Source organism: Lolium perenne, chromosome 3, assembly GCF_019359855.2.
Source record: "Lolium perenne isolate Kyuss_39 chromosome 3, Kyuss_2.0, whole genome shotgun sequence".
Lineage (NCBI taxonomy): Eukaryota > Viridiplantae > Streptophyta > Magnoliopsida > Poales > Poaceae > Lolium > Lolium perenne.
Window position 1 is genome coordinate 252,991,206 of NC_067246.2, and position 12,216 is coordinate 253,003,421.

Below are 12,216 nucleotides of genomic sequence, written 5' to 3' on the forward strand. Positions count from 1 at the left end.
CATGCTTAAGTTATCTTATACAAAACGATTTGCTCCTGCCCCATTATACTCCTACATGAATCTGCATAAGTGAAGTTGTTATCTTGTGATGGGTCTACATATTTCATTTTCTCACTACCTTTATTACTACTTGCAGCTTCCTAATATGGAGGTGTACATCGATCGGCAATTTTCTGGAAAACTATGAGAGATACTGATAAGGTAACAATGTATGTTCCTTGCTAAATCTCTCCCTCTCTCTCTCAAATTGATTGATTCAAAATTTCAAATGTCTTTGTGATTCATCGCATTTCTGAACTTTGGTTAATGTGCGCCTCTGCATCACCATGCTAGCTCTAGCCCAGCGTCATGGGTCTCTTGTCAAGCAGAGCTAAGGCGAAAAGTTACTCGACGGGGACACGACCTGATCCAGGTCAAGCGAAACCCACCACCATTTCTGTTATCTTGATCCACTTCTAAATTTTTTTTTTATCTTGGTCCAATTCTTCTAACTAGGAGTACTAGCTGGACTTGCCCTGGGTATTTCCTTTTTCTTAAGAAAACTAGTAGTTGGAGTACCTATCTAGCTTCTGGTTTCAAATTGGCAAGTCAAAAGGTGCTTAGCACTACTCGATCCAGATGTAGTTAAGCTAGCTACAGTATGTATATTGGCATGAACAAGAATCCAACTTTGGCTGTTTTAACTTGGTTGTGTTGTTCTTTTGTAGGTGTAGACTTTGTGATGGATACGTGAGTGTACTCACTTGGCCACCAGGTGCATGAATGTTACTATTGTCAGATTGATTCCCAGGTGATACAATGTAGAGTCGACAGAGGTCGGTTGATCAGGTCAATGCAGGGAGGGAGGCATGATCTGTCCAGGTCAACAAGACAAGAAATCATGTGCATATGCAGGGCGTAGGCACATGCATCATTGTTTGATCATATATGCAAGTGTATACTGAATGAGTATTGTATCTAGTAGACATGGGGCATGAAATTGCGGTTCAGGAGAACTGGCGTGGGTTGTTTGGCAAGTTTTTTCCCTTTCATTTATATTTTCCTTTTTTGCTCTGTATAGACAACAAAAATGGAAATTTATTTTTTTCTAACCCAGGAGTTCATTCTTCATTTATATGTTGAATTTTTAAACAGAGAAAGTTCAGTTTTAATTTTGGAGCAGTTCGCTATGTTTATGATACTGTTTGAGTTAAATTGGAAGATAAAAAATGCACTTGAAAATGAAAATGTGAAGTTTTACTTATTTGTCCATCGTGGGTTTAGTATTTTTATTTCGGTATAAAAGTTCACTTTGGTAGTTGTATGATCTCTTCACTTGGGGGCGCTCTACTGCCAAGCTATGATTCTAGTTTTACCGAGTAGAAGTTAAAACCAGGAATAAGTGCCCCCACGGAGCCAATCAAACCAGCCCGGAACCCATGCAATGACCGGAATACTTGAGAAACTTTTGTCTGTTGAAAGTTCACTTGCAAATGTAGCGAAATTCACTCATATGTACTAGGAAGTTCATAATTTTCGGAAATATAATTTTTTTTGGAAGTTCACGTTATACTTGAAAAAACAGAGAAAAATGGTGTCGTCACGAAGTTCACTTTTGGTCCACGCAAAGTTCGCTCGCGTGTATTCGGAAGGCAGCGCATGCGTAGGACGTGGAAATTATACATGCAGACATACATTGTCCCTGTGAAGTATAATTTTTTTACATGCCTGAAACTTTTATACAGCGATTGGAAGTTCACTAACAGATATAAAGGAAGTTCACTTCTATATTCGAGCACCTCATGCACTCTGTTTTTCTGGACGAAAATCATACGCATAGAAATCGTCCGTACGAGCACCGATTGCGCAAATCGACCAACTCAACGTACAATTAGCACTAATATAACTCTACTAATACTCCAACATATCACAATGCCACACCTAATCAATCTAGATGAGCCAATTTCGAAATGTTCTTGTGTCGGCGTTATCTTCACTTTTATGTATTTCAGAAATTAAACTAAAACCATTTAGAATTTGGAAAAACATTCAACATGAAAAAGATTCGCCTAATCAATATCTTTTCAACGCAATATCATTTGGAACATTCCGATAAGTGGTTCGGAAATAAGCCCCCAAAAACAGTTCGAAAAACCGAGAAGTTCGAAAAACGTAATCACGTATTTTCAAATCTGCTCTTAAACTATAAAGAATTTAGAAAAGTGTTCTTCATTAAAAATGTGCGCCTAGTCAGCACCTTTCCAACGGCGTATCATACGCATGATTCCGATAAACGGTTTGAAAACTGGAACCCCAAAACTGTACATAAATAGAGAAATCCGCGAAAATGTTGTTTTGTATATTTGAAATTAGTTTTAATCAATATAGAATTTGGGAAAACAATGAACACGAAAAAGTTGCGAAATTTCCGTGCGAATCCAACGGTATATTATACGCATCAATCCGATAAGCGGTTTGAAAATCATCATGAAAAAACTGTCCGCACGAACATGCAATTTTGGTATTCCGTCGAGAAGTTCACTAGGAAAACACCCGGAAGTTCAGAAAGGGTTCGAGAATAGTTATTCTCGAACCGGTTTGAGAATAGCAGACCTATATATATATATATATATATATATATATATATATAGAAAAGCTTTTCTATTTTGTGTCTCCATGGAGGTTGCAATCATCACGGTTGAGGTTGCTTTGAGATTCGCATATAGGGTATGGTCCATTCTCTCCAACTTATATTTCTCTTATTTAGTTGAGGGTTTTGGATTTACCTCTTTTGGCTGGTTTGGGCCCATGTCCTGCCACCGGCCAGTGCTAGGCCTGCTACCTACGATGGCGTTCTGTCCTAGATTTCTAGCGATGCACTCCGGTTAAGTGCGAGTTTATCAAAGGTTCGGCACCGTTTAGAATCCTCAGTTCCGGCCTGTTTCTTCTTTTTTGCCTGTTCTATACTGCCTCGTGGTCGTGGTGGATGCGGTTTATCCCGTTTTACATCCCGACAAGTGGACTGTTCCCAACCGCACCTCCCTCTTCTAAAAAATCCTCAGGAGCTCAAGATCCAAATCTTGTAGGAGCAGCCGACCAAGCACTGATCTCTCTCCTGAACAGCCTCTCCCCAAGCCGCGTGTAGCAGAAGCTTCCGGCGGTGCTGGCCTGGATCGTGGTGGTGTAGGAGGAGGAGCGGCAGGAGCTCCTCATCTTCACCAACGCTCGCAACTGCAGGTCCCATGGAAACAGGCTCTGGTAGAACACTCCACCGTCTGATGCATCCGTCGCCGCCCTCAGATCCCGCGGCGCCTCGGCGAGGTCTAGGTGACCCTATGCGCTCCCCTCGTCGAGCCCAGAAAACAGCGGGACCCAGGTATTCCACCTCTGCCATCGGCTCCGGCCGGCTCCGTCCCTTCTCCAGCTACCTTTGCCGCTCTCCACGTTCATCTTGCGACGCGACAGGTCGGGATAGAGGGCTGCCGTTCGGCTGGAGACCTACGTTGGAGTCTTGAGCCAGGGAATAGCTGCATCTAGCACCGATGCTGTGACGGACAACCTGCACATCAACGGGTAACGCACGACATCAGTAGCAACCTTGATGTGTCTCCTGATGCATGTGTTTTTTTATGTGATCGATCTTTTTCTCTAGTGGCTACTGAACTCGATGGGCTTGATTGTTCTTTTGTCAAGTTCGTGAGAACAGATATAAGAGATTAATATGGCATAGATGAATAAAACAAGCCTGTTCTTGGTTGCTATTCTTGTCAACGTGTTGCCTTCTTAAAATTTGGTTAGAATTTAGTTGCGCTAAGACTTCTCTGCAATACTACTTATGAGTTGAGTTGGTCTTTTCAGTTGCAAAATCGAGTATGATGAACTATTGTGGCATTTAATTAGCTCCCTGTTATTTTTTTTTGTTTGAACCTTTACTTGTATGCTGATTATGAAGCCGAAAGCCAAAAGCGAATGCGGCGTCACGTACGAGTCATACTTCCCATGCCTGCCGCTAGCAAGGACAAGTTGTGGTACTCCATCGAGTAAGGGAGCGTCCACTTACTCGTGATGTCCACCGAGCATCCATGGTCGGAGAAGTCAGAGCAAGTATGTATAAACCAGCAGTTGCATGGTGCCCCCCGTCCCATTTCAGAATTTTTGCAATTTTACGTTGCTGCTGTTTCTATTATTTCATATATAAACTTGCAAAATTATATGCACATTTTACATGCTGATGTTGTGAATATCTTGTTGATTAGTACAATTGGATGGAAAGAAGATTTGTCATCGGTTGATAGAACGAAATCGCGGCGGGTAATCTTCATCGGGTGAGCTGAACACTCTTTCGGTCTTTCCTCTTCTGACATTGAAGTCACAGAATTGGTCTTTCGGTTACCAAAACGGTACGTCAGACTGAACCTAGATAATGCCTTGTTAATGTGGCTACAAGTAACACCTGCTATTTGAATGACCATTGCAGGCATCGACCAATGTATTCATCGAATCTAGGTATACTGACCAGCGTGAACCTGAACTTTGTCGACCCCATTGAGCCACTCTTGCTCAAGAACAAGGTAAGACAGCAAGTTCATACTCTGAAGAAAATAATAGCCATATGATCACAAACTCGAGTAAACTGCTTGTTTGACATGTCTTGGTATTTGGTAATAGGTGGATTTGGTTTTCTTTGCCCATGTGCACAACTACAAGAGGACCTGTTATATACTGTTCGTTGACAACCAACCCCGTCTTGCTGTCCAATACTCAGCGGCAGAGCTGGAGCATATCAAGAATTTCAGAATTTGGCTATGCCAGGGTGCATGCCTCAAAGACCGACTTCTTGGTTCATGTTAGTTTTAGCTTTCCTTTTAATGTCAGTTTGCTTGAACATTTATTGTTTCAATGTCAGTTTGCTTGAACATGCTAGAAATATCTCTGTTCAGATTTGACAGCTAAAGATTCAGTTCATTGTTAAATTCGAAATATGTCGGCGGACCCTTTTCATATCGAAATTATTATATCAAGGACCTAGAGTATCTGGTGCAGCAGCAGACTATCCGATACATTAATTGAACCTAGAGTATGGAAAATACCATTGTCGTTGACACAGTTTTTTCAATGCTGAGACTAGTTTAGTGTCAGTGATCCATTCCATCACTCTGTAACTGTCTTACATTCTCTTGCAGTTCCTTAGATTAATGTGCCATTTTCTTCCGTCTATTTTTTGCTTTGGATTCTGGTAGTGTCAACAATTGCTGGATGATCCCCACTAGGCGTATGTTCCTACAAGGGGACCAACACTATTTAATTTGTGTTGGCACAACTTCAAAAGTAATCATTCAGATTTCCTCAAGGGAGTACAAAATTAGTGTAAGGAAATTATAACAAGCACTGGTTTTGTTGAAACAAGCACCGTATGAGATTGTACCGAGCACCCTTTCGTGATGGGCTCCTTTCTGTTTCCAAATTATTCAATAGGCCCCAAATGATACCAAATGGTCCAAATAATTGCCGAGCATATTGCTATTGCGCGCAAAGGCGATGCACCACATCTCCCATTTTAATCAAAGTTTGTCACTTTAAAGAGGGCACCCATTAGATATGTGCCAAGCACCGTTCAAGCCAATGAACAGGCTCCTTTTGTTTGGGTTGTTGGCTCTTTTTTATAAATTGGATACGAATCCTTGAATCTTTTCCTTTTGTTTGGGTGTTCCTTTTATAGAATCATAACCAATGACCGAATAATCTCACATTGCTTGTGTTCCACATATACTGTATATGGTTTTAGGGTTTGAACCTATGTATAATTGACTCACGAATATCCTTCCACATTAATGCCCAGTTATAAATTTAATCTAAAATGGGCTCCTTTGTGTTTCCAAATTATTTAATAGGCCCCAAATGATACCAAATGGTCCAAATAATCTCAGGAGGATCTTGTAAACAAGCCACCGTATTGCTATTGCGCGCAAAGGCGATGCACCACATCTCCCAGATTTAATCTAAGTTTGTCACTTTAGGGTCTGTTCGGTTGCAGAATATGGGGGAATAGAATGGAACGGTTCCGTTCCTTTGAGCCATTCTCGTGTTCGGTTTCGTGATGGAATGGGATGGGCTGGTTCCTCAGATGGGAATATTCGCTATAGATGCGGGATGCACCCATCCGGCCAAATCGGCCGGACGAGGTGGAACGAGCGAGAACGAGGCCGATTAAAAAAAAGAAAAACCAATCTTATCTTCCCGTCACCGCTCATTCTCTCGACCCCGTCTCCTCCTCTCGCGACCGAGCCGCGCCTGCGCCTCCACCCCCGCACCCGCAGTGCCCCCGCCGGTGCCGCCACCTCCACGCCCGCCGGCGCCGCCACGGCCACCTCCGCCCGCGCCGCCCCGTCCACCCCCGCCGCCGCCGCCACACATCGGTCCCCGCCGGCGCCGCGACCTCCACCCCCGCCGGCGCCGCGACCTCCACCCGCGCCGGCGCCGCCACCTCCACCCTCGCCGGCGCCGCTCGCCTCGGCTCCAACGGCAGGTATGGCCTCCCTCCCAGATCCGCCCTATGCATGTTTAATTGTGACTGATTGCCTATCAACAAAAAATTGTGACTGATTGGAAGCGTTGTTGGATGCTGTTTTTGGACTAATTGTGACTGATTAGGAGTGTAAAATGTGTCTGTCTGTAGATCATATTTGCATTGAATAATTGCTTATATGCATGAATCTTCCTTATTTGCAGTGAATAATTGTTCATATGCATGTATCTCCTTTATTAAGAGTGTATAAATTATTTATAAATGCATTGTAGATGGGCAAAAGCATGGATAAAAGGAAAAGGCTGATTAGGGGAGCTGCTGTTTTTGTGGTTTGGGCTGCGATTGTTGTAGCTGTTCGGGTCTTAAAAAGAAAGAGAAGACCACGTATTTCCTATGGGCCAATGCATGAAAGAGATCGGATGAGAATTGAGTATCTCACTAGTAAAATATGGCACTCAGATGTGACTTGTATAAACATGTTGCGGTTTAACAGAGCTTCTTTCTTTAGGCTGTGTGAGATAATGAGAGAACGCAATTTGCTAGAAAATACTGTCCATTTATGTGTGGAACAGCAAGTGGCAATGTTCTTGCATACCATTGGACATAATCTTCGAAATAGAGTTGTTTCAACAAATTTTGGTAGATCGTTCAGCACAACTAGCATATATTTTAGGCAAGTCCTTCATGCCATTGGTGAGCTGCGTAATGAATATATCAGGCCACCTTCATCGGAGACCCCAGAAAAGATAGCAGAAATCCTCGGTTTGACCCATATTTTAAGGTATATACCAAAACCATTACTTACCTACGTAGGATTGTATTCACCCAGAGTATTGACATTTCTTCCACTATATAGGATTGTATTGGAGCTATTGATGGTACACATGTGCGAGCATCTGTTGTTAAAGATGTGGAAGATTCATTTCGTGGTAGGAAGCCTTTTCCTACTCAAAATGTGATGGCAGCGGTAGATTTTGACCTCCGGTTCACATATGTGTTGGCTGGGTGGGAGGGGACAGCACATGATGCAAACGTTTTAGCTGATGCATTAGGGCGTGAGAGAGGACTGCAAGTACCAGAAGGTAACAAATTGACTTACATATGATTGTCCCTATATTGTCCAAAAAATTGTCACCAACTTGTGTCTTTTTTATAGGAAAATATTACCTAGTTGATGCCGGATATGGAGCCAAGCCTGGCTTCATCCCACCGTTCCGTAATGTGAGATACCATTTGAACGAGTGGGGCAACAATCCCGTCCAAAATGCGGAAGAACTTTTCAACCTTAGGCACTCATCTCTACGTATAGCTGTAGAGCGAGCTTTTGGATCCCTCAAGAGAAGATTCAAGATTTTAGATGATGCCAAACCGTTCTTTCCCTTTCCGGTACAAGTTGACATTGTTGTAGCTTGTTGTGTTCTTCACAATTATGCACTATCTCAAGGAATTGATGAATTCATCTTACCGGAGGTAACTTGGACCGCCCAACCAATCCGGTCACAAACTCAGCAAGCAAGAGACCATAGAGCCACAGTTGACCGTAGGCAACAAATTGCTACCCAAATGTGGGCGGATAGGCAGATCATGTATGGTCATTGAGTGCGTCAAAACCATGTATTTGAAGTGTTATTTATGTATGCATTTTGTGTATTGAAACCATGGTCCATTTTATGTAATTGAAACCATGTATTTGTGAAGTTCTCCATCATATTTATGCTCCTATTTCATTGCTGGACAGTATGGTCCATTTTGTATATTGAAACCATGTATTTGTCAAGTTTTACATCATATTTATGCTCATATTTCATTGCTGGACAGTATGGACCATTTTGTATATTGAAACCATGTATTTGTCAAGTTTTACATCATATTTATGCTCCTATTTCATTGTTGGACAGAAATGGACAATTACCTTTAGGCTATGTTTGGTACCTATTATGATATATGGACTGTAATGATGTAATGCCCGTAGGCAACTATGCTTTTGGATAACTACTACGCCATGAACTAGACATTGTTGAAATCTGTGGCATGAACTACTATGTCATTCTTTTGGATGAATGTTGGACTATTTGGACTACTTTGCAATGAAGTTGGACTAGTTGGATGACTATATGTTATTTGATTTGAAATCTGTGTTGTGTTGTTCGAATATGCTTGTTCATTGTGAATATATATTTGCTGATCTTTATTATTGAAAATATAGGTAAGGTGCTGTTAAAATTGCGATTAATATTGTGATAATAAAAATCGCACACAGCAGTGGTAAGCTCACCATTCCTGTTAAAAAGGTGACCACATGCCACTTCTAGCCATTCCATTCTCATCCCATTTCAAAACCGAACACATGGATGGAATGGTTCCATGACAATTTTTTGTCGGAACCGAACACAAGGATGGAATGGTTCCATGACACTAGAATGGAATGGTTCCATTCCATTCTCTCCCATTCTACAACCGAACACATCCTTAAAGAGGGCACCCATTAGATATGTGCCGAGCACCGTTCAAGCCAATGAACAGGCTCCTTTTGTTTGGGTTGTTGGCTCTTTTTATAAATTGGATACGAATCCTTGAATCTTTTCCTTTTGTTTGGGTGTTCCTTTTATAGAGTCATAACCAATCACCGAATAATGTCACATTGCTTGTGTTCCACATATACTGTATATGATTTTAGGGTTTGGTCTTACCATGTCTTGTTCCTGTCCATGCATCTATTACTAATATACTCACACTCAAAAACAACTTTCGAAAGATTTCCTTCTATGAAAGCATGCACGTTCGAGGAAAATTATTCACTCACCCGCTGTAAAAGCAGACTACCTAAATACACGCGATACATAGGCACGTTTGATTTGGGTGGTTCGAACCTTTCGCTACATACACAGGCACCTTTTATTTGGGTAGCTCTTTACGATAAATTGAATATCTAACTCGAGCTACATCAATTTACTCTAGATTTTTTTCTTTTGGTAATGTCACCTCAAGAGCTTCCCATAGTGGTTTTTCAGTTAGTTTTTGTATTCCCATCTTGGATGACAAATAAACCATGTAAACGACTATGTTTTGAGTAGTTTCAGAAAACGAGCTCATTTGATTTTGCCATCTGTATCATCTACTGGTTATTGCATGCTATGTAAACTTAAAACTCTGTTCTGATGCTTTGGTTTGACATTACAGAATCATAATCAAGTAGCAAATTTAGTTTATTTTTTAGTCATTAATTACTCTCACATTGCTTGGGTTTGACATACACTCTATAGGGTTTTAGGGTTTGAACATGTGTATAGTTGACTCAGTAATCTTCCTTCCACATTAATGGCCCCATTATTAATTTTCATATCCTTCTCACATACACGATTAGTTCTTCTTGACACGGTTTATGTTGTGCTTATCGATCTGTTTTTTGCATCATACGGTTGTCCCTTTCCTCAAGGCATCGATCTGGACTAGGCCTCTACCTCCTGTTATTTGAATAGGATATCATTGCCAAAACTAATTTTATGGAAGAATGGTATCGTACATTTTTTCCAGTTCTGATGTGTTCCACGCTGCGATGTGTGCCATGCTGCGATGTGTGCCTAGAACCATTCTAGATAGGTGTAAAAATTAAATTGTAGGCATATGAACATAAGTTTGTACATGCACCGTTCTGATGTGTGCCTAGAACCATTTGTAAAACACACGGGCACCTTTTGTTATTATATTGGGCACCGTTTGTTATTATATTGGGCAACGTTTGTTATTATATTGGCCTCACTACCAAAAAGGATTTTATTGAAGAATTCCAGAGTGTTTCCCCTTTTTATATTCTAGTATGTATAATTAATCTTGTAAGTTTATGTAGTTTTGTTGTTCTTACTTATTGACAAAAGTGTAAATAGGCTCCAAGTTATTCCATCAGTTTTCTCTCTGTTTGAATACAGTTTTTTTTTCTGAATGAGCAGCATATTATTACAAACACTCTCCGTTTGTTCCGACTACTCCAGTATGAGGGCTCTAGCTGACAAATCTAAACGTTGCTGGTATATTTTCCATTACTTGTACGATATGAATTGAAATGTAGACCATCAAACGCGAGTTTTGCAGAAATGGTACTAGCACATGTTTTATTCAGAGTTGACATTTGCAAATTTCTTTTATTTCAAATTTCTAGATCTCTAGAAGCTTGAATTTGTGAAAACTTTCAGAGTAGGGAAAAGAAGATATTGCTGATGGTATAATCTCTATGGCTCTAGATCCAACCCAGGTTAGGACTTCAAAAACCCGCTCCTTCGATGGGTACATGCTGCTTGCTGCCCCCTTCTCTGTCTTGCGTGATTGCTTGCACCCTAGCTGATTTTGAGAACTTAGCCTTGTTCGTGATTGCAGCCTACTGAAACATCCAGAAGAATGAATGACCATGCTCTTTTAGCATATGCATGAATGAGGCCACGGCTAGAGTCCCTCTCCGGCAGGGCATGCTTGTATGCTCCTCTGATTCTTTAATAGTTGTGTGTTAATTTTTTTGGTTGGAATTTTTGCTTTCTATGAAATTCTTATTAGATGCACCATCTGGTATTTTATTGAGCACCGTTTTGATTCAGAGTACTCCCAGACTGAATTCAAAGGGGCTTCTTTTGAGTTTCATGTTTAATTTTTTTAAAGCTTTAAACTGATATAGAATGGTCTGTAAAAAACAGTAGATGGTGTCATATTGAAAAGCACGTTTTAATGATATTAATTTTATATAAATAATCTTTATCTATTTAAAGTAATTCTTGGTCAAACAAAAAACACGTAAAACGAGGACGCCTTATTCCTTGAAATGGAGGTAGTATCTCAATGCAGAAGTCCCAACGTGAAGAGCATAAACCCCACTAGTGCCTTTTCCCTGAAACCTGGGCACGCGCAAGGACACTTTGCTGCCCGTGACTAGGCTACAGAGGCAATGGATGGGGACTAGGCTACAGAGGACAATATCCCCAGTAGGAGTTGGAACATAAAAAAGTCTATTTATGCTCATAATCAGTCATCTACGAATAGCTATAACTTCTTGTGATGTATACCTCTTATCACAGATCGGTGATGACCTAAACCAAACAAGGAGGATTCTTCTGTACGAAGTCCTAGGTATAAGGGGGAACATTGGGCAGCTACATGCTAAGTTCAGAATTTGTATGAGCCAGGAATGATCGATAAAAGGAGGTGTCTTGTAAGCATGGCAAATATGCTTCAGTTCAGGATACTTGAGCTTTAGTCCAGGATACTTGAGCTTTTGGGATTTTATGAATTTCTGTTAAAGGCTGCTACGGCAGCATAGACTTTAAATTAGTCTGTAATGTCGAAACTTATTCACTCTCTAAATATTATTGGTTTATTGGAAAGGAAAGGCTACTATAATGTCTGGCCTAGCTAGCGCCGGAATATGATGCCAATGAAGGAAAGAGATCCATCTCCGAAAATAGGCATAATCAATGCATGGATCTTGGATGGTGGAAGAAAACGAGGAACTAAACGAGAAATTCCCGATACGGTTATGAGAGAGAAGAAGAGATCCGAGACGGGGATGGAACCTAACCTAACTTAGCTCCAACCCATCACGTGATTCGAAAAAGGTGGTCACATGTCTAGAAAGAGGTGGTCACATGTCTCGAAAGATGTGAAAAGCTGAATCCTATAGGCTAGACTAGGCCAGGCTAGGTTGCCCAAAATGATACATGTGTAAGAGG

At 41.1% G+C, this 12,216-nt stretch overlaps 2 long non-coding RNA genes and 1 pseudogene across 2 annotated transcripts; all 3 read left to right on the forward strand.

Moving 5' to 3' along the window:
• The first annotated feature begins 337 nt into the window (after positions 1-337).
• LOC127344757 (uncharacterized) lies at positions 338-1,091 on the forward strand. Its single transcript, XR_007878178.2, has 2 exons — positions 338-412; positions 708-1,091. It is a non-coding gene; the product is annotated as an uncharacterized lncRNA (long non-coding RNA).
• Positions 1,092-2,900: 1,809 nt separating this feature from the next.
• Positions 2,901-8,232, forward strand: LOC127344758 (uncharacterized; annotated as a pseudogene).
• A 748-nt stretch (positions 8,233-8,980) lies between these two features.
• Positions 8,981-11,922, forward strand: LOC139838574 (uncharacterized). Its single transcript, XR_011755948.1, has 2 exons — positions 8,981-10,971; positions 11,566-11,922. It is a non-coding gene; the product is annotated as an uncharacterized lncRNA (long non-coding RNA).
• Positions 11,923-12,216: the final 294 nt, after the last annotated feature.